Source organism: Manis javanica, chromosome 17 (genome assembly GCF_040802235.1).
Source record: "Manis javanica isolate MJ-LG chromosome 17, MJ_LKY, whole genome shotgun sequence".
NCBI classification, from domain to species: domain Eukaryota; kingdom Metazoa; phylum Chordata; class Mammalia; order Pholidota; family Manidae; genus Manis; species Manis javanica.
Genome location: NC_133172.1, coordinates 41,726,574 through 41,753,981, shown reverse-complemented (window position 1 = coordinate 41,753,981; position 27,408 = coordinate 41,726,574). Strand labels below are relative to the sequence as shown.

The window sequence follows — 27,408 nt, the reverse complement described above, 5'->3', positions numbered from 1 at the left end:
ACTTTTATTCAACATAGTACTGGAGGTCCTAGCCACAGCAATCATACAACACAAAGAAATAAAAAGCATCCAGATTGGTAAGGAAGAAGTTAAACTGTCGCTATTTGCAGATGACATGATATTGTACATAAAAAACCCTAAAGAATCCACCCAAAACTACTAGAACTAATAATTGAATTCAGCAAAGTTGCAGGGTACAAAATGAATGCACAGAAATCTGTTCCACACCCAATTAAAAAATGGGCAGATGATATGAACTGACACTCCTGCAGAGAAAAAACTCAGATGGCCAATAAGCACATGAAAAGATGCTCCACATCACTGATCATCAGGGAAATGCAAATTAAAACCACAATAAAATATCACCTCACACCAGCTAGGGTGGCCAATATCCAAAAGACAAGGAGCAACAAATAACAGTGAGGATGTGGAGAAAGGGGAACCCTCCTACACTGTTGGTGGGAATGTAAATTAGTTCAACCACTGTGGAAAGCAATATGGAGGTTCCTTAATAAAATAAATATAGAAATACCTTTGACCCAGGAATTCAACTCCTAGGAATTTACCTAAAGAAAGCAAGTTACCAGATTCAAAAAGACATATGCACCCCTATGTTTATCACAGCAGTATTTACAATAGCCAAGATGTGGAAGCAACCTAGGTGTCCATCAGGTGATGAATGGATAAAGAAGAGGTGGTACATATACACAATGGAATATTATTCAGCCATAAGAAGAAAACAAGTCCTACCATTTGCAACAACATAGATGGAGCTAGAGGGTATTATGCTCAGTGAAATAGGCCAGGCGGAGAAAGACAAGTACCAAATGATTACCCTCATTTGCGGGGTGTAACAACAAAGCAAAACTGAAGGAAAAGAACAGCAGCAGACTCACTGACTCCAAGAAGGGACTAGTGGTTACTAAAGGGGAGCTGGTGGGGAGTGGGGAGTGTGGATGGGGAGGCAGGGAGAAGGGGATTAAGGGGCATTATGATTAGCACACATAATATAGGAGGGGTCTGGGGAAGGCAATATAGCATAAAGACTAGTAATGACTCTATAGCATCTTACTATGCTGATTGACAATGACTACAGTGGGGGGAGGCAGGTGATAATGGGTGTATGTAGTAACCGCAATGTTGCTCATGTTAAACCCTTATAAGATTGTATATCAATGATACCTTAAATAAATGAAGCAGCAGAATCATCAGCATTTCATTATTTTTGTCATCATTGTAACTATGCAGGTCAAAGCCTCACTTCTATTAATAAAGAGAGGCACAAGTCCCTTAATCATGGCCGCGAGTATAGCAATTAGACTGGGTGGTTAGAGATTTGAGGAAATGGGAGTTTTTAATCCAAGTTAAAGCAAAGTAAACACACACAGGACTCTGAGTTCTCACCTGAAGGCCACAGATGGATGCCTTGACTCATGTATCCTTGAAATGTTTTGCAGGAACTCAGACTCTCACCAGATGAGCTCCCTGCTAACTGCAGCACAGAGACCCAAGACTAGGTCGAGCCAGAATAGGGTGAGTAAGGTTCCTGAAAAAATCCCCCGTCACCTGGCCAATCAGAAGACTGTGCAAGAGCTGATCACACAGGCTGCAACCCTTTCCTATAATTTTGCCTTAAAAAAACTCAAAATTTTCTAGCACACAGTTAATAAGTAAGAGCCAGGAGGTAAACCCAACAAATGTAAGTCCATAGATGACACTCTTAATCTTTTATATCCCAGGAGTTGCTAGACTTGAAGATAAAGAAATTTAGAAAGGTCTTGCTGTTGTAGCTTCTTAATTATTCAAATTCTTGGGATTTGATGTCCCTCACATGTAATGAGAAAATATTAAAGATAATGACCGACATGTATATAACACATGTAATTATCCAATTCTCAGTGCTGTACAATATTAACTCACTTAATCTTCAAAATAATAAAATGTGGGAGAGATCATACTCCTCCTCTACAGATGAGAAAACTGAGTCCCAGTGATACTAAGTAACGCCTCAAAGGTTATACAGTAACAGTTACCATTTTGGTCGCAAAACCTCTCTGCTCCTAACAATTATATTCTACTACTGTATGTATATTTGTATGTACACATGTATTATAATAGAAGATTCCCACTCTCCCTAGGCTCTGGGCATCTGTGACTGTAGTTTGCCATCTATTATTTCTTTCTGACTCTCGCTGAATGACCCAAGAGCAGTTTAAGGTGATTTGTCCTCCAAGATCTTGTTCAAAGGAATAACTTTTGCTAAATGTAAAGTATTAGCCAAGCACTGGGAATTATTTTTTAATAATATCCCCCAATACATGCTGGTGAGTGCAATGAACATTCAGAAGTACAGCTAGTCCAGACGCTCCATGGTCACTGCGACATCCTCTTCTATTTCTTAATCTGTCATCGTACTTGCATGACTTCCAGGCCCCAGTCTGGCTCAGTTTACTGAATGACAAATGCACGCTTTTTGTTCTACCTTTGCTCCTCCCATTCCTTGGCCTACAAGTACCACAAAACCAAATTCTCATATCAAAAGGAATAAACTGGGGTCTGGGAATTCTGGAAAGATGCAATGACCACATAAAATAGGCATAATTTATTGATGAACTTCATTATGTGTTTTTGTCCAAAAATGATATTTCTTGTGTCTATTTCAAACTGCCTCTTGTAATATTATTTTATCAGGAATAGCTTACATGGACCTTTAATGTTTGCTACCACCTTCTTGAGTATAATATACTATAATACATTGGTCTTGTTGAAAATGTCAGAGTCACAAGAAAGAAGGGGGCCTAGTTCCCTCAGTTTACCAGTACCTCAGTTTGGAGTAGAGTTGCCCACTCATTTTGATTATAAGTGGGTAGAAATAAACTTCTCTCATGTGTGAAAAGGTTTTTTTTTTTGAGGAATTTGTTATAATAGCCACTGTCATCCTAAATAGCACATAAATTAAAATAAATATACATAAATTAAAATAAATAAGTAGTTCTAAGCTGCCATGTTGAATATGCTCAAGGAAGCGGTTGTTCCCTCTACATACCAGCTAGATAAACTTTTGCATGTATACTTTTCTGCTAATTTCTCCAGCTTCATTTCATTTCAATCTTACCTTGGGTCTTAAACTCAAGGAGATGTTTCTAACTTTTCCATCTACATTTTTTTGTTTTCTAGGCCCAAAATGTTCTCTGCTGGCATCTTTTTTTTTTTTTTTTTTTTTTTTAGAGGGCATCTCTCATATTTATTGATCAAATGGTTGTTAACAACAATAAAATTCAGTATAGGGGGGTCAATGTTCAATGTACAATCATTAATCCATCTCAAGCCTAATTCTCGTCAGTCTCCAATCTTCTGAAGCATAATGAACAAGTTCTTACATGGTGAACGAATTCTTACATAGTGAATAAATTCTTACATGGTGAACAGTACAAGGGCATTCATCACAGAAACTTTCGGTTTTGATCACGCATTATGAACTATAAACAATCAGGTCAAATATGAATATTCGTTTGATTTTTATACTTGATTTATATGTTGATCCCACATTTCTCCCTTTATTATTATTATTATTTTTATTTTTAATAAAATGCTGAAGTGGTAGGTAGATGCAAGATAAAGGTAGATAACATAGTTTAGTGCTGTAAGAGGGCAAATGTAGATGATCAGGTGTGAGCCTATGGACTAAGTATTAATCCAAGCTTGACAAGGGCAGCAAAACATCCACGGATGCAGAAGATTTCTCTCAAAGCAGGGGGGATGAGGTTCTGAGCCTCACCTCTGTTGATCCCCAATTTCTCACCTGATGGCCCCCCTGTGACTGTGCCTGTCTATTGATTCATGTCTTAGGTTGTTCCTCCCTTGAGGAATCTTACCCGTCTCTGGCTAACCAGTCATCTTCCGGGGCCATACAGGGAAATGTAAAGTTGGTAAGTGAGAGAGAAGCCATATTGTTTGCAAAGGTTAGCTTTTTACTTCTTTGCAGATTTATGCCCTGTGGCTTCTAGGCCCAGCACTTGTCTCGAGGTATCTTTACCACCTGGAGGAATTATGATACTCGGTAAATTCGATATGAGGCACGAATTCTATTTAAGGGTTGTAATTAGGAAGGAAGAAGAAAAGCTACAGATGTAGCATATGGAAGGAAACATGGGAGGATTGATTATTTCTTTGACATATCTTCTTGTATAGTACCTTAAGTATGTATAGGTTTTAAACTACTAACTAATTTGCACACACATATTAACATAATAGGAATACGGTGACAAACAAAGCAAATCTATAATTACCATCCATCTCCAGTGAAGCCAAGAAAACCATTTAGGCGCCCTAGGCATTTGTGAAAATTTATCTATGATATGATGGATATTGTCCAACTGTACTTGAACCATCAGACAAATTAAAGCAGCCCATTTCTGGGATCTGTTCACATCCCATATGTTCTTTTAACCATAGATAGTCTATAGTCATGAGATTTTGGAGTGCTACAACTTGCACCCCTCCCAACTCCTGGTTGAGTTCCAACAGTACAGATCTGGTCAAATTCGTTGTCTCACTGTATGCACATGCCAGCCTAGACATCTCCCTCCTCATTCCAATGGCAAGTCCAGGAAACAGTGGGGTGGACGCAGCCACAACCGCAGCATCGCCCGGATCCCTGTGGAGGCTTTTTGATGATCATCCCCTGGCACGAGTCCTCCAGAGAGTGCTGATGCCGGAAGCTCCTCCTCATATCGTATCTTAGTTCATTTTCTGGGTATCCAAACTAGGCCTTGATCTTCTGCATAGAAACAAACAGACCCTTTGCCCACACTTTGACATGCCCTCTATACCACTGTGCAGAACTCATTGGAGGTCAGCACACAGGGACTGCTGTTAGTCTGTTCTTGGGTTCTGTGATTCCACTGCTGTTTTGTTCCTTCAGTTTTTCCTTTGTTCTTATACTCCTCAGATGAGTGAAATCATTTGGTATTTCTCTTTCTCCGCTTGGCTTATTTCACTGAGCATAATACTCTCGAGCTCCATCCATGTTGCTGCAAATGGTTGGATTTTTCCACTTCTTATGGCTGAGTAGTATTCCATTGTGTATATGTACCACATCTTCTTTATCCATTCATCTACCGATGGACATTTAGGTTGCTTCCAATTCTTGGCTATTGTAAATAGTGCTGCGATAAACATAGGGGTGCATCTGTCTTTCTCAAACTTGATTGCTGTGCTCTTAGCGTAAATTCCTAGGAGTGGAATTCCTGGGTCAAATGGTAGGTCTGTTTTGAGCATTTTGATGAACCTCCATACTGCTTTCCACAATGGTTGAACTAATTTACATTCCCACCAGCAGTGTAGGAGGGTTCCCCTTTCTCCACAGCCTCGCCAACATTTGTTGTTGTTTGTCTTTTGGATGGCAGCTATCCTTACTGGTGTGAGGTGATACCTCATTGTAGTTTTAATTTGCATTTCTCTGATAATGAGCGATGTGGAGTGTCTTTTCATGTGTCTCTTGGCCATCTGTATTTCTTTTTTAGAGAACTGTCTGCTCAGTTCCTCTGCCCATTTTTTAACTGGATTATTTGTGTTTTTTTTGTTGAGGCATGTGAGCTCTTTATATATTCTGGATGTCAAGCCTTTGTTGGATCTGTCATTTTCAAATATATTCTCCCATACTGTAGGGTTCCTTTTTGTTCTATTGATGGTGTCTTTCGCTGTACAGAAGCTTTTCAGCTTAATGTAGTCCCACTTGCTCATTTTTGCTGTTGTTTTCCTTGCCCGGGGAGATATGTTCAAGAAGAGGTCACTCATGTTTATGTCTAAGAGGTTTTTGCCTGTTTTTTTCCAAGAGTTTAATGGTTTCATGACTTACATTCAGGTCTTTGATCCATTTTGAGTTTACCTTTGTATATGGGGTTAGATAATGGTCCAGTTTCATTCTCCTACATGTAGCTGTCCAGTTTTCCCAACACCATCTGTTGAAGAGACTGTCATTTAGCCATTGTATGTCCATGGCTCCTTTATCAAATATTAATTGACCATATGTGTTTGGGTTAATTTCTGGAGTCTCTAATCTGTTCCACTGGTCTGTGGCTCTGTTCTTGTGCCAGTACCAAATTGTCTTGATTACTATGGCTTTGTAGTAGAGCTGAGATCCCCCCTACTTTATTCTTCTTTTTCAGGATTGCTTTGGCTATTCGGGGTCTTTGGTGTTTCCATATGAATTTTTGAATTATTTGTTCCAATTCATTGAAGAATGTTGCTGGTAATTTGAGAGGGATTGCATCAAATCTGTATATTGCTTTGGGCAGGATGGCCATTTTGACGATATTAATTCTTCCTAGCCATGAGCATGGGATGAGTTTCCATTTATTAGTGTCCCCTTTAATTTCTCTTAAGAGTGACTTGTAGTTTTCAGAGTATAAGTCTTTCACTTCCTTGGTTAGGTTTATTCCTAGGTATTTTATTCTTTTTGATGCAATGGTGAATGGAATTGTTTTCCTGATTTCTCTTTCTATTGATTCATTGTTAGTGTATAGGAAAGCTACAGATTTCTGTGTGTTAATTTTGTATCCTGCAACTTTGCTGTATTCTGATATCAGTTCTAGTAGTTTTGGAGTGGAGTCTTTAGGGTTTTTTATGTACAATATCATGTCATCTGCCAATAGTGACAGTTTAACTTCTTCTTTACCAATCTGGATTCCTTGTATTTCTTTGTTTTGTCTGATTGCTGTGGCTAGGACCTCCAGTACTATGTTAAATAACAGTGGCGAGTGTGGGCATCCCTGTCTTGTTCCTGATCTCAGAGGAAATGCTTGCAGCTTCTCACTGTTCAGTATAATGCTGGCTGTGGGTTTATCATATATGGCCTTTATTATGTTGAGGTACTTGCCCTGTATTCCCATTTTGCTGAGAGTTTTTATCATGAATGGATGTTGAATTTTGTCAAATGCTTTTTCAGCATCTATGGAGATGATCATGTGGTTTTTGTCTTTCTTTTTGTTGATGTGGTGGATGATGTTGATGGATTTTCGAATGTTGTACCATCCTTGCATCCCTGGGATGAATCCCACTTGGTCATGGTGTATGATCCTTTTGATATACTGTTGAATTCTGTTTGCTAATATTTTATTGAGTATTTTTGCATCTACATTCATCAGGGATATTGGTCTGTAATTTTCTTTTTTGGTGGGGTCTTTGCCTGGTTTTCGTATTAGGCTGATGTTGGCTTCATAGAATGAGTTTAGGCGTATTCCCTCTTCTTCTATTTTTTTGGAACACTTTAAGGAGAATGGGTATTATGTCTTCTCTGTGTGTCTGATAAAATTCCGTGGTAAATCTATCCGGCCCCGGGGTTTTGTTCTTGGGTAGTTTTTTGATTACCATTTCAATTTCTTTGCTCATAATTGGTTTGTTTAACTTTTGTGTTTCTTCCTTGGTGAGTCTTGGGAGGTTGTATTTTTCTAGGAAGTTGTCCATTTCTTCTAGGTTTTCCAGCTTGTTGGCATATAGGTTTTCATAGTAGTCTTTAATAATTCTTTGTATTTCTGTGGAGTCTGTCGCGATTTTTCCGTTCTCATTTCTGATTCTGTTGATTTGTGTTGATTCTCTTTTTCTCTTAATAAGTTGGGCTAGAGGCTTATCTATTTTGTTTATTTTCTCAAAGAACCAGCTCTTGGTTTCGTTGATTTTTGCTATTGTTTTATTCTTCTGAATTTTGTTTATTTCTTCTCTGATCTTTATTATGTCCCTCCTTCTGCTGACTTTAGGCCTCATTTGTTCTTCTTTTTCCAGTTTCAATAATTGTGATGTTAGACTATTCATTTGGGATTGTTCTTCCTTCTTCAAGTGTGCCTGGAGTGCTATATACTTTCCTCTTAAGACTGCTTTTGCTGCGTCCCACAGAAGTTGGGGCTTTGTGTTGTTGTTGTCATTTGTTTCTATATATTCCTTGATCTCTATTTTGATTTGCTCATTGATCCATTGATTATTCAGTAGCATGTTGTTAAGCCTCCATGTGTTTGTGAGCCTTTTTGTTTTCTTTGTAGAATTCATTTCTACTTTTATACCTTTGTGGTCTGAAAAATTGGTTGGTAGAATTTCAATATTTTGGAATTTACTGAGGCTCTTTTTGTGGGCTAGTATGTGGTCTATTCTGGAGAATGTTCCATGTGCACTTGAGAAGAATCCTGTTGCTTTTGGATGTAGAGTTCTATAGATGTCTATTAGGTCCATCTGTTCTAGTGTGTTGTTCAGTGCCTGTGTGTCCTTACTTATTTTCTGCCCGGTGGATCTATCCTTTGGGGTGAATGGTGTGTTGAAGTCTCCTAAAATGAATGCATTGCAGTCTATTTCCCTCTTTAGTTCTGTTAGTATTTGCTTCACATATGCTGGTGCTCCTGTATTGGGTGCATATATATTTAGAATGGTTATATCCTCTTGTTGGACTGAGCCCTTTATCATTATGTAGTATCCTTCTTTATCTCTTGTTACTTTCTTTGTTTTGAAGTCTATTTTGTCTGATATTAGTTCTGCAACCCTGATTTCTTCTCACTGTTGTTTGCCTGAAATATGTTTTTCCATCCCTTGACTTTTAGTCTATGCTTGTCTTTGGGTTTAAGGTGAGTTTCTTGTAAGCAGCATATAGATGGGTCTTGCTTTTTTATTCATTCTATTACTCTGTATCTTTTGATTAGTGCATTAAGTCCATTTACATTTAGGGTGACTATTGAGAGATATGTACTTATTGCCATTGCAGGCTTTAGATTTGTGGTTACCAAAAGTTCAAGGTTAGCTTCTTTAGTATCTTACTACCTAACTTAGCTCGCTTATTGATCTGTTATATACACTGTCTGGAGATTCTTTTGTTCTCTCCCTTCTTTTTCCTCCTCCATTCTTCATATGTTGTGTGTTTTGTTCTGTGCTCTTTTTAGGAGTGCTCCCATCTAGAGCAGTCCCTGTAGGATGCCCTGTAGAGGTGGTTTGTGGGAAGCAAAATCCCTCAGCTTTTGCTTGTCTGGGAATTGTTTAATCCTGCCATCATATTTAAATGATAGTCGTGCTGGATACAGTATCCTTGGTTCAAGGCCCTTCTGTTTCATTGCATTAAGTATATCATGCCATTCTCTTCTGGCCTGTAGGGTTTCTGTCGAGAAGTCTGATGTTAGCCTGATGGGTTTTCCTTTATAGGTGACCTTTTTCTCTCTAGCTGCCTTTAAAACTCTTTCCTTGTCCTTGATCCTTGCCATTTTAATTACTATGTGTCTTGGTGTTGTCCTCCTTGGATCCTTTCTGTTGGGGGTTCTGTGTAATTCCATGGTCTGTTTGATTATTTCCTCCCCCAGTTTGGGGAAGTTTTCAGTAATTATTTCTTCAAAGAGACTTTCTATCCCTTTTCTTCTTTCTTCTTCTTCTGGTACCCCTATAATACGAATATTATTCCTTTTGTATTGGTCACATATTTCTCTTAGTGTTGTTTCATTCCTGGAGATCCTTTTATCTCTCTCTATGTCAGCTTCTATACGTTCCTGTTCTCTGGCTTCTATTCCTTCAATGGCCTCTTGCATCTTATCCATTCTGCTTATAAATCCTTCCAAGGATTGTTTCACTTCTGTGATCTCCTTTCTGACATCTGTGATCTCCCTCCGGACTTCATCCCATTGCTCTTGCATTTTTCTCTGCATCTCATCCCATTGCTCTTGCATTTTTCTCTGCATCTCTGTCAGCATGTTCATGATTTTTATTTTGAATTCTTTTTCAGGAGGATTGGTTAGGTCTGTCTCCTTCTTAATTGTTGTCTCTGTGATCTTTGTCTGACTGTAGTTTTGCCTTTTCATGGTGATAGAAATAGTTTGCAGAGCTGGTACAAGTGACCGCTGGAAGAGCTCCCCTTCTTGTTGGTTTGTGGCCTTCCTCTCCTGGGAGAATAGCTACCTCTAGTGGCTTATGCTTGTCAGCTGTGCACAGACAGGGCTTCTGCTACCCGCCCGTTTGCTATGGAGTTTATCTCCACTGTTGCTGTGAGTGTGGCCTGGCTGGGGCTGTTCCTCCAAAATGGTGGAGCCCCGTTGGAGGGGGAGCGGCCGGGAGGCTATTTATCTCCGTAAGGGGCCTCTGTGCTTCCTGCTGCCCTGGGGCTTAGAGTGCCCAGAGTTCCCCAGATTCCCTGCCTCTGGTCTAAGTGTCCTGTCCTGCCCCTTTAAGACTTCCAAAAAGCACTCTCCAAACCAAAACAACAACAGCAACAATGAGAGAGGGAACAGAAAAAAAAAATAAAATAAAAGGAAAAAACACACGATTTTTTTTTTTTTTCCTCAGCACCGGTCCCAGGCACCCGCTCACCAGTCCTGGTGTTCTGCCTCCCTAGCACCTGGGTCCCTGTCCCTTTAAGGCTTCCAAAAATCACTTGCCAAAAAGAGAAAAAAAAATGGGAAAAACGCACAATTTCCTCCGTCCTCTGGCGCCGGTCTCAGGCACTCGCCCTCTGGTCCCGCAGGGAAAAACACGGGAAAATCTTTGACCTCAGGCACCGGTCCCAGGCACCTGCTCACCGGTCCCACTGCCCTGCCTCCCTAGCACCGGAGTCCCTGTCCCTTTAAGGCTTCCAAAAAGCACTTGCCAAAAAGAGAAAGAAAAAAAAAAAAGGGGGAAAAACACGCGATTTCCTCCATCCTCAGGCGCCGGTCTCAGGCACCTGTCCACCATTCCCGCAGGGAAAAATGCGCGATACTCTTTATCCTCAGGCGGTCCCAGGCACCCGCTCACCGGTCCTGCTGCTCTGCCTCCCTAGCAATGAGGTCCCTGTCCCTTTAAGGCTTCCAAAAAGCACTCGCCAAAAAGAGAAAGAAAAAAGGGGAAAAACGCGCAATTTCCTCCATCCTCAGGCGCCGGTTTCAGGCACCCACCCGCCGGTCCCGTAGGGAAAAATGCGCGATAATCTTTGTCCTCAGGCGCCGGTCCCAGGCACCCGCTCACTGGTCCCGCCACCCTGCCTCCCTAGCAACAGGGACCCTGTCCCTTTAAGGCTTCCAAAAAACACTCGCCAAAAAAAAAAAAAACGCTCCGGTTTCTTTCCACCCACCAGGAGCCGGGGGGAGGGGTGCTCGGGTCCCGCCAGGCCGGCGCTTGTATCTTACCCCCTTCGCAAGGCGCTGGGTTCTTGCAGGTGTGGATGTGGTCTGGATGTTGTCCTGTGTCCTCTGGTCTCTATTTTAGGAAGAGTTTTCTTTGTTATATTTTCAAAGCTCTATGTGTTTTTGGGAGGAGATTTCCACTGCTCTACTCATGCCGCCATCCTGGCTCCGCCCCTTGCTGGCATCTTTTAATGGCTAACTTCTTTTTTAACTTTCAGGTTTCATCAAAAATGTGGAGATCACAAATACCTGGTCAACCACAGACCTATCTGTCAAGAGCAGGTGTATGACATTGTGCTTCAGTGCCCAGGCTCTAGAGTTGTGCTGTCCAATACAGAAACCCCTAGTCACATGTGACTGTTTCCTCAGTTTCAGCAGCCACATTCACATGTTTAAAAGCCACATGGGACTTGTGGGTACTGTATTGGACAGAATAGATCATAAACATTTCCATCATCACAGATAATGCTATTTAATAGCACTGCTCTAAAGACAGACTTGGGACAACAAAAAACTGACTTTGCCTCTCTGCCTCTGTTTACTAAATATGTCAAATAGATACTATTGATATTAAGTGGGATATCATATGTGAAATACTTAAAAGAGTGCCTAGTAGACAACTGGTGCTTAAAAGTTGCTAGATGTTATTTTTTGTTTCTAAGTATGTGTCATGAGTTTCTGTATGATTCTGCCCAATATATTTAATCTTAGACTTGGACTAACTTACAATGCCTTAACATAACATGCCTCCCATTCTTATTCTCATCTAACACTTAACCCTTTTCCTTGGATCTGATATTTGGCCTAACTTTTGGCTACCATTTTTACTTCCATAAAATAATTTAAACCTTTTCTGGCTAAACTGTCTCAGAATACTTTGGGTAAACATGTTTTTTTTTTCTTGTTAAAGTTTTAATTCCAAGTTCCAAAGACAAAACTTTGAGCAGAGTCTTATCCAAACAAATTCACTTTCAAATAAAAAGAAAACACTTTGTTACAAGCAAACCGAAAACAAAGTTGAATGCTGTCTTCCACCACCTCTGGAATCCAGTGCACAGTAAGCCATGGGGATTATCCCAGGAGACAGTAAGAATGGCAGGATTCACCACTCTGCGCAGGAAAGAGAAAGGAAGGTGTTTATTCACAATTTCATAAGTCCATGATCACTGGGCCTACTTTACCATTTTGCACAGAGGCCTCAACTTCACCTAGGATTCCAAAATATATAATTACAACTATTTGACCCAGAGTCTATTTCCAGTTACTCAAGCTGTGTAAGAGAAAAAACTTTAAGAACCACTATTTTATAGTCTACCTGGACACAGTCATGGTTGTTATAGAAACAGCATAGGGCTTAATGAACACATTTGCCCCATTCAAAAGCAGCCAAGAAATTCTGTAAATGCCATTAAAGCCAAGCTCCTTCTTCCACTTTAATATATAATTTGCACTTATATTCTATTTATCTCTTAGCAATGTTGTATGTCACACTTAGAACTTAAAGCCTACGGGGGGCAGTCTAGTGTTCTAAAGGAGAGATTTATGCAAAAAGGTAGATTGTTCTGGCACCTCTGCAAATTACACATTCCTATGTAATTGGTCAGGCCCTTAAACACCATATAAGCTATTACTACTAATAATAAACAAAAATCTATGATTCTTTCCACCATTTATTGAATGCCCTACATGTCAATACATTGCTCAGTCTTTATAAAGCACACAAATATAACTATCTTTAAGTGTTGAGAGAATAAGGGGTAATTCATTTCAAAGGAATAAAATAAGCTTAGAAAGGTTAAGAACTTCATAGTAGGTTGCACCCCTAGTAAGAACAGCAATTGAATTGGAGATGTAACACTGTCAACTCCTAGTCTGTGCTTTAGAGAAGTGGCTAAGGGCACAACTTTCTCAATCAGTACAAAAGGGGAGAGGGTATATCTGGTACCTTAAAGGAAATCCCCTAGGACAGGGTGCAGGTTTTCAATCTGAAAGTGCTAACAATTGCCTGGAGTGCTCCTCAAAGACTTTCTCTAGGAATATGCATTTTAACAAGCCAGCAAGGTAATTTGGTTGCCTTTTCATGGAGAGACACAGCCCTAGAGGGAGAGTTATGGTTTCCTCCCATTGTTTGAGACAAATGTGCTCAGTGAAAATCAGATTCCATATGGTGAGTTGCCTACTAAGAGCAGTCAGGTTAGTTTTCTACAAGATCTTAAAATAGGAAAAAGAAACAGGAAAGCAGGGGTTTCTAACTTATTAAACCAGGACAGAAATTGCATATTAAAAGCAAACATTCATTCATTCATTCAGCAAGTGCTGATTCCAGGCAGAGATTGTACTAGATGTTTGACTTACAATAGGCATTTCATGGAAATTGCAACCAAAGGAATAACAGAAGAGCTCATTTCTGTAAACTGATAAGAGAGCTCTCACAAAAGGTATAGAAATGGCTCTTGGATCTGAAAAATATAGGAAGATAACAGCCAGAACACCAAGATACGAGCTTGGATCTGTTAGAGTAGGTAAATAGCCAGACAAGGGCAGAGAGGCGGAAGAGAATTTTGGCTTGTGTTTACATTCAGCTAGATGCTTGCTTTACGTTCTACACATTGCATGTAAGCCTTTCTCATGGGGTGTGCAGAGTAAGAATACAGATAACAGACTGGCCAAAACCAGCTGGTTCCAACATGGAGGAGAAGTTGACCCAAACGTCACACCAAAATACCTTACACACTCATTCACACAGTAAAAGTCACACCTTGCTGCGCCATGACAGTTCAGATGAGAACCAAATATAACCTCAACTCCCCAAACCCAATGTGAGTGTGAGGCAAGCCTGAACTCTGAGAAGATGCCACCTGTTCCCTTTGAAACCTAATTCCACCTAGTCAATATTCATCTCCCTTTAAATAAAAAGGCCTCCCTATTGTTTTCTTAACATATACTGTTTTCTGCCAGCACCCACATCTCAAGCCATGCACTTTTTTCTTTCGTTAAACTTTAAATCTCCAAATAAACTCTTAATGCTCCCCTGCCTTTTTGCATTTGCTCTTGAATTCTTTCTTGCAAGGAGACCAAGCGCCTATTCAGGTAACAGATCTATCTACTGTGGAATTCCCCCAGAAGCTGTGGTGCACCATCTGGTAAGACAGATCATCGATTAACATTCATATAAGCCTCGCTCTTAGAATACTGACGCTGTTACTGGTCATAAAAGAGTCTTTGGGTAGAGGGAAGGTCTCTGCATTTCCTGGCGTTGACTACGTCCTTCATTACGTTGTCATACTGTTTTTTTCCTACCCAAGGCTTATTATTCTTGCTCAATTCATTTGTATGTATTTCAAAGATCTTAGTGGTCTTGTGAATGGGATTTTTATCAGTTCTATTTCTAGTTGGCCTTTATTCCCATAAAGGAAAGCTACTGAGTGCTTGTAACCTTCCCTTATATCTAACTATTTATTTTCTGGGTCACATTTTGATACATTACCTAGAACAACGGTCTTCAAACTGGGGTCCACAATCCTTTGGGGATACAGAGAGACATCCCAGGAATTACACAGGTGTGAGAGTTTTAAGAGATTGTTTTCAGGTTCTCAACTTCTGTAGGTGCTTTGTTAAAGCAGATTCCCAAGAACCTGCATTCAAAGGGTCTTTCACAATTTCCTTTCTCCCACTTTTCTTTTTTTTTTTTTTTTTGCTTGACTATCTCTGCTGCCTTGGTTAGCAAATGGTAAATGTTTTGTTCGGCTTTCCAGGGACTTATTGATCTGTCATCTTTTTCAAGAACTAGCTTTTGGTTTTATCTGTTAACTGTAGGGTCTGTTTCCTAATTAGTTAACTTTAGTTTTCCACTTTTAAAGCCTTTCCTACATTTTATTAAATTTTTCCCAATTCCTTAAGTTGGATGCATACAGAATTACAGGTTTTGTTTAAAAGAGTATTGCAAGTTTACATAGAAAAGTGAAACCCAGAACCATAAAGGGAAAAAGCATTCTAGAATGTGAGATTTGATTAATCAAATTAGGAACAAGTGTTATATTTGAATGTAGAACATACAGAATATATAAATGAATAAGAGACAAAGAGTTAAGATCCCTGAAATATGAAGAATGATAAATCAAGGACAAAAATCCAAAAGCCTTATGGAGGAAGACTCAACGGATGAGAACAGGAGACCCACCTCCAATGAAATGCAAACCGTAATATACAGAAAAATATATGCAGCTCAAATAACTGTTTTAAAAAGCATTTTTAATTGACTTCCAATCAATTAAAGCAAAAAGCAAGCTACCAGTTTTACAACAGAAGTGATAGCTTCTCCCACCTGGTCCAACAGGCAACTTTTTAGTAAAAACAAACAAACAAAAAAAAACTGTCAGAAATAATTTCCCCAGAACAACCAGATACTCTTCAAGATGAAACACATCCTTAAATGAAAAGAAGTCAACATAGCTCTGTGTTTCTTTTATATGAATTTGACTCTTGACTGGATAATTTAAGCAACATTGATTCTCACTGGGGAGGCAATTTTCACTCATCAGATGAGATATTTTTCTTACTTAATTCAATAATATAAATATCCCAATTCTACAGATTTGGAGGAAACTCCTAACAAGGAGAGACTAGGGCCAAAAGCATGCAGTAGTTCACTTGAGTGTCCTATGAAAATATTAATAATAAAGAGGAAATAAAGGATATGTTTTATGTTGAAATACAAAGATTCTTTGGGTAGCACAGTATAAATCAGGTTTTGAGAAACATCAGACCTGGTTTTGCATCCCAGCCTTTAATGGTTTTTGCAACCTTGTCCAATATATTTAATTTCTCTGAGTTGTAATTTCTTCTCTTTTTAATATTATGGACAATAGTAGTATTTATCACCTAGAGCTTTATAGTGATTGACTAAGTATACACTTACTATCTCATTTAATCATTACTTCAAAATATTTAGAAGAACACTTTGAAATAAAGTAGGAAATAAATAAGCCTTATTTTCTTTTCCATCTAGATTAACATCTTAAATTGCCTCATTTAATCTCCTGGTCTTAAATAGCATTACTATCCTGGTGATTCCCTTGAGCTTTATACTAAATGTTCAACTTTCCATCTGCAATCTCATCATAGGTACTTAACAGTCATCCTAAACTTAATTTACCCTCCCCAAATTAATACAGCCAAACGCAGAATTTTTACTTTTATCACTTCATATTTGCACATCCCTAAATTATTAGCATCTAAATAAATTGGACCATAATTTAATCTCAATTCCTCTCCTTTAATCTCACAGTATATCCAGTCCCTCTATAAATCCTGTTAGTTTCATGTTTAAAAGGTGTTCCAAATCTGGCCACGTTTCCCTGGCTCTGTGCCCAACAATGTCACCAGCATCTCCCACCTGATCCACTCACACAGCTTCCCAGATGATGTCCCTATTTCAGCTCTGGACACTAGGTACAGCTTTCTGCTTCAAGTAACAACCAGGGTAATTATTATTTCATTAAATTTAGTCATGTCAGCACCTACTCAAAAACATCCAATAATTTCATATTCTAATTAAAATAAAGTCCATTTTATTTGTGCTAACCTACATTTCTAATAGGACCTGCCCTCTTCCGACTTCTCTGACTTTACCAACCTGTGTATATTTCTGGGCACTCAGTGCTTTGTGCTATATTCCCCAGAGGCCAAAAAGTGCTTATTTCTACCAGACCACTTTCCCATATGCTGCTGTTTCTGCTTTGATCCTTCATATCATTTATATCTGTTCACAAGCCCCATTAATGGAGAGACTTTCCAATGACCCCCTGTAGAAGACAAAACATCTCCCATCCTTACATTCTATTCCTTTGCACTACTAAACTTTTCATTACACTTATCACTGCAATTATCTAAATTTCTATTATTTAAATTTAGGCATCTTCCTTTTTTTTTTCTCATTTTTAGCTCAAGAATACAAAAACAATGTCTGTCTGGTTTCTGTGCTATCTTTAGAACCTGCACATACTCTAGCACATACACAAAGGCACTTTAAACAATATTGCATGTGTGATATGAAAGTGTCAGGTACAAAAAAGGCACTGAATAGAGAGCATCGTAACCAAAAAAAGCAACAGATAAAACTTCCAGCTTCTTCTCCAACCCCTTTCCTCTGGCTGTATTAAACTATTTCTTGTTTTCCAGATACACTATGACTTTTCTTGTTTCCTTGTCTTTAAAGACGCTGTTCCATCAGCTCAAACTATGGAAGAGCATTAGAGGCTGTGTTTAAGATTCAATATTAAGTGTCCCTTCCCTTCAGTATCTTTCCCTGGACTTTCTTTTCCTTCTCCACATCTTTAGATTCCATTGGATTGAGTCTTTCCACAGCATCTTGAACATACATATCTTCTTTAAAGTTGTATTTATATTATATTATATTATATTATATTATATTATATTATATTATATTATATTATATTATATTATATTATATTATATTATATTATATTATATTATATTATATTATATTAATATATTATATATTATATGTTATATTATATTATATTACATTACATTACATATTATATATTATATTATATTATATTATATTATATTACATTATATTATATTACATTAGATTATATTATATTAAATAAAGTGTTTTCTGTGTGTGTGTGTGTGTAAGTGTGCATGAGTTTGTTTCCCAATAAACTATGAGCCTATAACGGGGAGCAGGAGTAATCCCCTTTTTCTGGTACTCAAACAGGACTTCTGGTCTAACTTCACCTCCTAACTGGATGACTCCAGGTCATTATTTAACTAAAACCCCTGTGTGCCTCAGTTTCCACATTTGCCCCCCAAAAGATTTAACTGTAAATGCCTCAAAGGATGGTTCTGACAATTAACTGAGCAATACTTCAAAATAACCACTGGGTATGCTAGACAAGGCTTAAGTATTCTCTAAATATTAGATATTATTACTTATTGCATATTCTCAAAGTTAGTATGGAGCCTTGCATATGATTGACATTCAAAAAATGTTTGCTGAAATCAAAAAAAGAATTGTACCGGATAGAGAAAAGCAGACAAAGAAGAGTTTATTCAAGACTATTGCAAAAGAGGGGACAGACTAAACTTAACTCTCCTGAAACAAAAAGCAAACAGACTTTAAATCTGTGGGAGAGCTAGTAGAAAAGTATAAGGGTCATTAGGGGAAAGGCCGATCAATGTGCTTGGGCCATGTGTTTGCCAGTCGGTGCATATGCGAGTTAGGCACCTACCCTCCCACAGACTGGGAAATGGGGCCACTATCTTCCCTGATGATCACATTGCAAAGGTTGCCTCCCAGAGCCTTGAGAAAGACATTCTGGGGTGTGAAAGTGGCAAGAGACTGGGAGATTTACATCTCACAGGGGCCAAGAAAGAATATACGGTAGAAATTACAAATAATGGATAAAGTAAATGCTCTAAGAAAAGGGAGGTCAGGGACATACAGTCAGGAAGAAACCTTTCTAAATTTTAGTCAAGCTAAGAGACATTCAAGACCATCTTAGTCACTGGATAAATAAAGTTCCTGAACTCCCATCTTACGTAATATAATCATAATCCTGCTAATTGCTGCATTGTTATAGTAATATGTAGCAAATACTATGTGGGGTGGTCATCAGTGATGTTCACCAAATATGTCCAGCTCTCTGCTTTTGGGCCCACAGATGACTGGTACTCCGTGCTCCTCTAAGGAATGGATAGGACCATGTGAATTGTTTTGACAAGTGCATTATGGAAAGAAGCGACATATTTCCCTGCTGGATTGAAGGATTTAATTGTGATGCATTAGCCCCCACTAAGGCAACCTGTAATACTTGAAAGACAGCTTCTTAGTCTCATTTTCAGAGTAGGAAGATAAGAAGCTGAGACCAGGCCAATCCACAATGAACTGCAGAATGAGAAAAAATAAACTTTTGTTGTTAGAAATTACTAATATTAGAAGCTGTTAATGTTGGAGGCTGCACAGTATGCCATTTGAGAATGACATAGACATTTCCTTCCCCTCTGTAAGCATCTTAACAGACTACAATCAGAAAAATAGAACAGAATAGGAAAATAAAATCTTCACAAGTTCCAAAACCATCCACCCAAAAAGAGGAAGAATGTAAGCCCCAAATCAAGAAAAAAATATTGTGTGTGGGAGGCATATGGGTAGCAGAGGATGTGAACTAGAGACACTGGTCTCTCTTCTATTATTGAAAAGCATTTATTTTTACTTGTTTATTTGATAAAAATATAAGCCATCAATTTTCTTTTATTCAAGATCCTATAGATTTTCTACAAATACACCACAATGAAAACATTTACATTTCATTATTACAAATTCCACAGGGGTCTCTCTCTCTCTCTCTTTTATACTCCATCTCAATTTCATTACATAATTAAAATGGGGAATTTGCCTTGGGGAAATCATAAAATATGCTAGGATATACCTGACTTAGGTAAATATGTAGCATGTACATTTTTGCTCAATATTTTAGATTACTTTAGCTTCTTTTTAAAAATATACCTAATGACCTGACATAGACAATTACAGAAACTTATGCATTAATACCCTGTGAATGGTAATTATATTTTAATTAAAATGCCAGTGTGATGGAAGGGTGAAGAGTAAGCTATTTACTATGTGACATATAAATAATACAATGAATGAGGGAAGGACTTACATTTTTATGATGTTTTTCTAGTAATGCTGAAAAAAGTGATACTGAGAACAATTATTATTTCTTTTCCAAAATATGGTAACAGTAACACATAAATAGAAGCAAATTAAATCTACCACTCAGCAAATTTCATTTGCCGTGGGGAGATTAATATGAAAAGGGCCTCTGAATTTTTATCAGAGCAGAAAACTTAATACGTTATTTCAAAAATTCAGCTCTGGCTGGCTTGAGGATAGATAATGGGATTTTGCAGCTTAAATCTTGAGGTCACTATTTTAAAAATGCCCCAAGTTGGCAGTAACTAAAAGGCATTACTATCTGATGGCACCGCAGTGCCTATGTGAAATGAATTACTGGGTTCACTCTGATGGTTACCAGACAGGGATCTAATACCATCCAAATAACTGGAGCTAATTGGCCCATTTGCTGGTATTTCAAGGAGGCATCCCACAATTGAAAATGGAATTACATTCTCTTTGTACTCGGTAGCTTTGCTATGATGGGAAAGACAGGTGTGAAGTTGATCCAGGCTTACCTGGGGCTGTAAGGTAAATAAATCAAAGATTAGTTCTGGTAGCTCATGCCTTCGCCCCGCAGGGTCCTGGTGATCTGGCTAATTAAGTTGGGGGTAATGTGTCTTGCCCCCCGTTTGCCTGGAAGGAGGCCTGTGTGAGTGAAGTGGCGATGTTAGAGGGCCCTGCGCTCTGTGGGTAGAGGACTTGCTCTAGGCTAGAGGCATTCGGGGAAGACTAATGGGGCTGTCTTCTCCTGTTACCGGCTGACTCCCAGCATTTCGGATTGGTGTACTGGGAGGAGGAATTAGAGTTAGACAGATGTGTGAATTAGACACAAACACTACCCATTACACTGTCTTTGAGGTACGACAGTGGATATTTAAGATAATTGGCCCCAAAACAATAGGACTGGATTCAAATACTGGTTCCACCACTAAATAACAATACAACCTTGGGTGTGTTGCCTGTCGTCCCTAAGCCTCAGTTCCTCACCCTTATACAACCCTCCTGAGATTAAGAGTGCCAATGAACATATCTAATGAGTCTAGCACAGACTAAATAGATAATCCTGGTTATAACATTTCTATTATAATAAATTAGCAGTTACTATTACTGTTATTGTTATTTTCAACACCTGTCTTTCAATGACTACTACCTCCTTTTACCAGATCCACAGAGGTAAAGATATGTGGCATCTCTGAAGTGCATGCAAATTCAAGGTGTGAATGATGTGGAGACTTGGTGAAGTGGGGAGCCTAGTAAACAAAATGTTCTTCAATAAAAAAAAAATTCAAGGTGTGAATGATCCTAATAGCATCCGGGTTATTTTTATTTTTGTGTATTATCATGCATTATTTATCAAACACATCTTGTTCCTGAGATTTCAGACAATGACCCCCAAGACTGATTAATACTGTAGGGGAAGAACAAAGCTGAAGCAAATAGGAAGAGGAATGAAGAGGGGTTTGTAGAAAATCTTTGGAAAATATGAGACCCATGACCGCCTCAAGAGATTCCCTCATGCTCTGGCACTGCCAGATCACCAAGCATTTTTTTTTTTTACATGCTGTTTACTGGAGCCAGTAGGTATTAAATTATTTCATCAAGCAGTCCTGTAACTCTGCAGCTCCTTGGTGGGTCTTCTAATCTCAGATTATGTTCACCCATCGAGCCATGATAGCTGGAAGGGTTATTACGATTTCTCATTATACTATCTCCTGAGTCCTCTTTTATCCCTTTGTTAACATTGTTCCACTGAGAGTATTTTTTAAACTCAAATTGAATTTTCGTTTCCGACTCCCTGCCATGATGTCACAGAGTTCCAGGTTCCTAAAGATCTCTTAAACATTCTAAGGGAAAATAAAATGTGCGAGTTCAGTAAGGTTTCTTTCTTTTCCTGGGAAAATAACTTCATTTTTTTCATCCATTCCGTATGTATTAATCAAAGTTCTGGACCAGTTCATTCAAAGGGTATATGTACACACACATTCTTAGTGTGGTAGGAGAAAAGGAGCCAACTCAATGAATTCTGTTGATCTACATTCATGTTTTTGAAAAAAAAAAGTAATTAAAATTACCAGGTTTTTTTCCTGTGTGTTTGAGCCACAGCTTCTATTTCATTGGTCTTTTCTATTCCTACTCTCAGTGTAGGTCTTCATTTTTTTAATTGTCATTCTTAATATATGACAGTTTATCATGCAGTATGGAAGTGAATTATATGTGAAAACCAGAAACAATTTGACAGTGGCACATTTTTCAGTGAGTGCATCGAGTCTTCCTTGGGCACATACAGGTGTTGGGCTCCTTGCCTGGTGTTTTATGTCAAAACACACTCCCCTAGTATCTCTCATCAGAAGTTATTTTGAAGCAGATATTGATCTGATAACTACACCTAATCCACTTACCAGGTTTCATTTACCTTACAGACCTTGCAACTGTCCCATCCAAAAAAGACCACATTTTCCAAATCTCAATGGAGGAGACTAACAACTTCTTCTGTTTCTATGTGTAAAAGGATACAGGGGCATTGAGGTTTTTAGAAAATCATTGTGATTAATATGATTTGATGGTTGAAGTTAGGAAATCAAGACATTTCCCAGAAAATGTTGAGCTTGTCATAAGTTACTATATTCCAATTTCACCTGGAATGTATAGTTTTTATATCACATCCTTACTAAAGGCAAAAACAAATAAATAAGTACAAAACAAAAAAAAGTCCATGAGCGGTAACAGCTGATTGTAGTCTTCATGAGAGCTGGGCTATGCCTGCTCCTACCACAGTCTGTCTAGAGCCTAGTATAGTTCCTAGAAAGTAGAGTCAGTAAATATTTGTCGAAGAGACAGGTCATAGCGACAGACACAGTTACAAATGTACTGAATCCTGTGGAGGGGAGAAGAACAGACACACTTGATTTCTGAAAACAGAGGCAGAAAAGCTCCTGACTCCTGTTATCTTACACCATGACATCTACAATGCACATTATCAGAGAGAACACGAATTTTCTAGGAATCTGCTTTCTAGGAATTTTCTTTTACTGGACTACTAACCAGCATGGTCTATATACAGAAGTCTAAACAGAAGATCCCGTGAATTCTCACTTCCATTGCCAGGCAAATATTCTTAGGAGAAGTAACCCACTTAAACTACCCTTCCAGTTATTCAACAGTCATCAGTTTATCAGAAAGCTATCACATACTTCTACTGAGACATAGTCCCAACCTCTTTCTTGTAGCTAACAAACTTCCTATGTGCCAGAAACAACATTAAAAATCCTAATGTGATAATTCCTAGAATCCTCTTAACAACTTATTTTTATTAGCCTATTATTAGCAGTCTTTCACCTGTAAAATGGGAAGAAGGCTCAGAAAAGTTTCACTGAATATCTACTATGAGCCATCATCATCTTTAGGGGTGCTAACACAAAAATTAATGATGTGCATTCTGTCCTCTCGAGACCTTCCTATTTTACTGGTATGCACAGATACACATCAATATATACAAGTAGGAAAGTACTGTACTTGTATATTCATAGCATAATTGTTAAGACAATACTTTTTATTTCAGGTCGCTCTGACCCCAAGCTTTGTTGCTTCATTACACAGCTGTATAATCTTGGGAAACTATTAAACTCTCAATGCCTCATTTTACTCATATAGTTAATGAGGTTATATTTTTATTTATCTCCAAGAGTTGTCATGAGAAATAAATGTAAATGATGCATTTAAGTGGCTAGCCCATATAAATTCTTAATAATTAAATGATAATATTAATTATTATGACCTACGAGTTTATTATTTTTCCATGAAAATAATCAATTGCCTGCCAGTGAATTACAGCAACCGTCAAAAGGAAGATGACATTTGAGATGACTTTAAGGGTGTGCTATCCCAATACTGTAGCAGAAGATGCCTAATCCATGACAGTTGGAACAACATGTAGAATGACCATCAGAGCAAAACTGAATTTCCTATAAGACGCTGACCTCCAAGTCAGAACCATGGACACATCCTCTTCCTGTAGACCTTAACAAGACCAGTATTCCTCAGCAGAAGATGAATTACACAATTTGGATCATCGATCATACAGAGATTCATTGTCAGCTTGACTTTTAAGATTTGCCAGGTATTAGAAGAGCTTATTTATAGAAAGCAGATGGCTTTTTGTCATTTAATTCACTGAAATTTACTTAGTATGAGGAAGGGAGAAATTGAGCTGGCTCCATGATAAAAGCTCTCTAAATACATTAGCTCATGAGTGGCTTGCAGAGGGACAAATAGAGCACTGCTTTTAGAAAGAATTAGCCTTCTTTTATGTTTTAGAAGAGATAAGAGCAAAGTCCTCAGCAGCGGATGATAACATGAGTAGAAGCAATTTCAGAATTTGCTTTATCAAACACTGAACCATAGGGCTGCCTTCCTTGTGAGGTGCCCTCACTGCCTTCCTGGAATAGATCAAATTCAAACAACAGTGCCTTATTTCAAACCCCAGAACCATTCCATTCCTATTCTCAGATCTTTGCCTTGCATATCTACTTTTTATTTTTTGCCTTCAATCCAAACTCCAATTGGCTGCCCTCCGTTCTGGCATTACAAAGCACCTTTCACTTTCTTTTTGCATTAACATGCATTCTGCATCCTTTCAAATCCTGCCCAAATGATTCATCCAGTTGTTTTTTTCCCCTACATTTCATTGTGCTAAATAAATACTCAGATGAGTGCACCTTCTCTATTCTGTTGATCTCTGTCTCTCCTTTCTGCTTTCCCTTCCTTTGTCTCCCTTTTAACCACCCCCATACACAGTGGGCACTATTTAAGAGTGATAGGAAATGTGAAGTTTGGAGCCAATAGTCTTGTGTTCTGACTGTAGTTCTTCTACTTAGAACTTGTGGATCTTATAGTAAAAGTACTTTTTTTCTCTGTAATTGTCTAATCTGTAATTGTTACAAGGAATTCAGAAGATAATGTATGCAAACAGTGCCTAGAAATATATACTTCTTACTATTATTGCTATTTTCATTCAACATGCATTATAAAACTCAACTAGTTTCTACCACTGATATGGATACAAAGACAGAAAACTCATGCTATCTTCCTAAAAGAGGACGGTACCTAGGGTTGGAAGAGCTTAGAGGAACATTATGTAGGATAAGAGAGATGTTCAAGTAGGTCGACAGATAATGAAGAATAAAAGCCCATGTTTTAATTCTTTAAATAAATAATACTTGAGCACTTCTGTTCACAAGGGAGAGTGACTGTGTCTTCATTTGCATGCCATTGTGGTGGTCTGGAGTTGATGTAAACCTGTGCTGAATTGTGAGATGGCTCAAAAGAATCACATTAATGATCTTTCACAGAGATACAGGGTGATGGAGGAGAACTGCCTCATGAGCTTGCCTGTGATTGATTCTGTGGAGAAAGCTGAAAGAACTCAGTCACTCACCATCAAGTGCCTCAGTAAGAAGAAGGAATACGTCTTTTACAGGACAAGGCAAGGCTTCTTGGAGGAGCATCTCGAAAATGATCAGTCATTTTGGCAAAAGTCAACTATGATGGGCAGTACTTCCTATTTGTTCCAGAGCTCCCCCAAGAGTAGGCCAAGCCATTGCCAAGTCTGAATCACATTTCAATTTCTCCTTTTGTTCAATCCTGCCCCTTTCTCCTTTCTTTTACAGGTTTTGATTCCTGGTACACATCATCTACACCAATCTCTTTCTCAGCATCAGCTTCTGGAGAAATCAACCTGTGATGGTGGAATTTAAATAAGGGGAGGCATGGCCATTTGTTTGTTACAAAATGAACTTTTCCAAGTCCATTTCTTCATGAACTACAAATAAATTTCATATTTATAACAAGCATATTCATGGTGGTATCCCTAAATCCCAATTCTTTATCCCTAAAGAACTGGCAGAGGAGACATGCACATGTTAGCTCATTTTGTTCAAGTTGGAAAAGGCCAGAGAGAGTAATGGCCTGCATATGTTCACTGATGTTGGGTGGGTCTACAATTCTGCCCTGCTTCAAAAGGCCCTTTAAAAATGATACTGGTGATGTATGCTCAACACTGTGAATGTAGTAAATGCCACTGTACTGCACAGTTTAAAAATGCTGACAGTGGTAAGTTGTATGTTTATACCAGAATACAAAAATGTTAATACTGCAGGCTGAGCTCAAGTTTTAAGGATGGAGAAAAACAGCTAAAAAAACGATTGTTTGAAAGTTGGTTTAGAATAGGAAGTCATTATAACTTTGTTGATTGGGAGAATTCAGTATGAAAAATAGGAAACAGGACAGAAGGGAATGTGATGTCTGAGCAGTGGCTCTTTACCTGCCCTTTACTCCAGGAATTCTTGAACTTCGGATGGACATAAGAAACACGAGGACATCTGAAAAAAGTCTGTTCTCCAGGCTTTATTACCCAAGCAATTAAATCAGAACCTCTGAGGGTGGGTCCCAGATAGGAGGTTTTTTTTAGGTCCCTGAGTGATCCATCTGTAATCAAGTTATACTTCTGTACCATTTACTAGTGAGTGCATTTTCATCCTTCACGGATCCTATTACATATAGTAATTCTTAATTGGGAGATGGTGGGAGAGTAACATCAAAATCTCTCATCCCCCAAGTTTAGGCACTGCCCTCAAAGCCCCAGGAGAGAGTGGGAAAGGAGAATGCTTGTATGGATGAGAATCACTCTGGTAGGGGAGTAAAAAGGCATCAGTGTCGAGCTTTGCCAGCAATAACCCATGGCTAAAACCCTGAAATAGATAAACATATACATACTTTCTCTTACTATTTCCATAAAACTTACTGTAGATTAGGCTTAGTGTAAACAGCAATACTGTAGTAGCTATCAAGTTGTTTTTCTGGCTGTCTTTTTTCTCCCACTCCTTTATCTAAACACCAGTTAGAGTAATCATTCAAATAGGCCATGCTGTTTATGTCATTCTTCTACTCACAACTCCTCCATGACATTCTTTTAGCCTGTATAACAACTGGCTAGAAGACCCTGGAAGAATTCCACCTCTCCACCTCTGCAGCCTCATCTTTTCACCTTTAAGAAAGTCTATATGACTCCTTCTCATCAGTCTTACTATACCTCCTATTTTTGATAATACCTCTCTCTCTCTCTCTATGTTTCTATCTCTGTCTCTCACATCTCCAAAAACATGACCTTTGCTATTGCATTTGAGTAAATTGCTCTTGCCTGGCGATCCCCACTCCTTCCCATCTCAGATTAAACACCTTTTCTCACGGAAGTCTTTCTGACATGCTGCATCACCCACTGCAATCAATCAATCAATAAGCAAACAAACAAGGCAGCAGGCATGGCTAAGACATGTCCCCAGCAAAGTACGAATGTTAGATTATTCTTTTCTTCCCCATTCACCTCAAGTTCTAAGAGAGTGTAATAATGTCTATTTTATTCAACATTTCATCCTAGAGTTTAATATTATGTCCAGTGCATTTGATAAATGTGTGTCCCCCCTTAATAATGGAGTGACTGACTAATTCTAGTTCCTACCGCAAAAAACCCTAAAGGAATGGTGATATGCCTTAAGTTCTTGGGTCTATTCGTTCCAGAACAAT

General features: G+C 38.5%; 1 pseudogene; it reads left to right on the top strand.

Annotated features, from left to right (window-relative positions):
• The window catches only part of LOC108393864 (AP-3 complex subunit beta-2 pseudogene), a 50,291-nt pseudogene extending 38,814 nt beyond the window's left edge, over positions 1-11,477 (top strand).
• Positions 11,478-27,408: the final 15,931 nt, after the last annotated feature.